This window comes from Nicotiana tabacum, chromosome 3, assembly GCF_000715075.1.
Source record: "Nicotiana tabacum cultivar K326 chromosome 3, ASM71507v2, whole genome shotgun sequence".
Lineage (NCBI taxonomy): Eukaryota > Viridiplantae > Streptophyta > Magnoliopsida > Solanales > Solanaceae > Nicotiana > Nicotiana tabacum.
This window is the reverse complement of record NC_134082.1, coordinates 151,133,751-151,135,850: the sequence shown is the minus strand read 5'-3', so window position 1 is coordinate 151,135,850 and position 2,100 is coordinate 151,133,751. Positions and strand designations below refer to the sequence as shown.

Sequence of the window (2,100 nt, the reverse complement as noted above, 5' to 3'; positions counted from 1 at the left end):
AAATTCAGAAGGAAAATCCACAATTTCTACCAGAAGGAGACAGAAACGGTTTTCGAAGCTTGGGAAAGATTCAAGGAGATAGTCAGAAAGTGTCAGCAAAATGGAATTGATTTGTGGATGCAACTCCAGGATTTTTGGGATGTCTTGGTGCTTATTGAATTGTTTTGTCATAGAGTTTGGTGGGGGTGCCAATATGGACACAAATTGGAGGGTGTTTTGTGAAAAATTGGAGCACTTTGTCCTATTGTTACATTGTGGTGGTGTTGTGGTTGTTGTTGGAAGGTTGATTGGTGTCATTGTGTAGTGGTCCTAGGCCAATTAAAGTTGAAATTATGAGTTGAACTTGATGAATACAATATGTTTGATAAAATGCCCTAATGACACAGAAGGTGAAGTTGTACTTAATTAGAGAAAATTTGTTATGAGATAATGTGATGCTTGATGATAAGTGTGGGGTGGGAGGTCATGTTCTTATGTTGTAAAACTTTAATGTGTTAATCCCGAGTGCTAATTGATTGCCCATCCCATGCTAATGTGTTGTTAGGTTCTAATTAGAGTGTCCGATTCATGCTAAGTACTTGTGTAGTGTTGTATTGTAACTTCTTTATTTTGTTAGTGATAAATTAGACTAACTTCTAATTCTTCTTTTCTTAGTTACTAGTTTAGTTTTTTAATTTTGTATTTTACACTAGTGTAGTCCGTGTTTATGTTGCTGTAATATTATGTTGGTGGTTGGATGTGTTGCTAATTACTAGTGGCGTGCTTTCAATGAGGTAGTTTGAGTCCCCAATATACATTGTACTTGTGAACAAGTCAATAACATAAGTGTGAGGTGGTTACTCTGTTTGGTCTTGTTTTTGTTTTAAGTGTTGTGACTAATGTTGTTCGTCTTGTGAAGGTACAATATCTCGCCATCCAAGCAAATGTTCTAACACAGGTTCCTCCGAGGTTGCCTCTAGTATCCATCGAGGAGGTAGGCGGGAACCTCCCCCTGCCCTAGTGGAGGAGGAAGATGAGCGCATTGATCCAAATACGGATATAATACCGAGCTATAAGTATGACATTTAGGTTGTGCCAACTTATGCTAGGATGTGGTACCAGACCTTTGTTTCGATAGTGAGTCCCAACATGAAAGTTGGTATTGATGATGGTAAGATAGCTAGGAAGTACTCGGGGATTTACAACAATATCAGATACCTGAGTTTTGAAAGCTTATTCCGTCATGGTGAGTCAGTAAACATGAACATGGTCAAGGAGTTCTATGCTAACTGGCAACCTCAGACTAGTTTAGATGCGGTGTATGAAGTAGAGGTGAGACGAAAGATGATTCTTTTTTCCTTACGAGTAATAAATCAAACATGGGGTTCACGGAGCACTCACATAAGTTGTTCCTGAGGTTGTTGTGTCGGGCCCTCTATTCTGATATTAGACGCCAACTGTATGGCATGGGTTCTCTTGCCACATGGACATGAGATACTAATGAGTTCCACAAAGACATGAAGAAGTGCAATTTCTAGCATTTTTCCAGAGTCGTTCTCCGGTTGATCAATGCAAAGATCATGCCTACCCAGAACGACAGTGACGTCTCCATGTTGAAAATGTGTCTCATTTATGCTATCTTGACTCGGATGAAGTTCGATCTTAGTAATATTATGCTTGAGCACATGGCTCAAGTATGAGCACTTAGGGCCTGCCGCCTGTACTTCCCGAGCATGATCACGCAACTTCTGCGGATGCACCATGTGGAGGAGGAGTACCATTATGATCGGACGATGCCGGTTCTGCGACCTCTTAAGCCCTCTGATGTCAAAGTTGTGACAGAAACCCCCGCTACTATTGTTCCTATAAATCAGAGATTTATTCGTGTTGAGGAGACACTACATCTGATATTTCCTGATATGTGCCTTCCCGATGGTCGGGGGAGACTGACTTGTGTTGAGATCAACAATGATTGTGTTAGTTAAGCTTCATTAGTTAGTTAGATTAGTTGTAACTAACTTACCTTAGAATAGAGTTAGGATAACTCTAGCTAGCTTTAGATACTGAAACACTTGAATCAATACAACTCCTTCTTCCTCTTTCTCTGAAATATTGAATCGC

General features: G+C 40.0%; 1 non-coding gene across 1 annotated transcript; it reads right to left on the bottom strand.

The window, feature by feature from the left end:
- On the bottom strand, nt 1-107 carry LOC142179668 (small nucleolar RNA R71). Its single transcript, XR_012708213.1, has one exon. It is a non-coding gene; the product is annotated as a small nucleolar RNA R71 (small nucleolar RNA).
- Nucleotides 108-2,100: the final 1,993 nt, after the last annotated feature.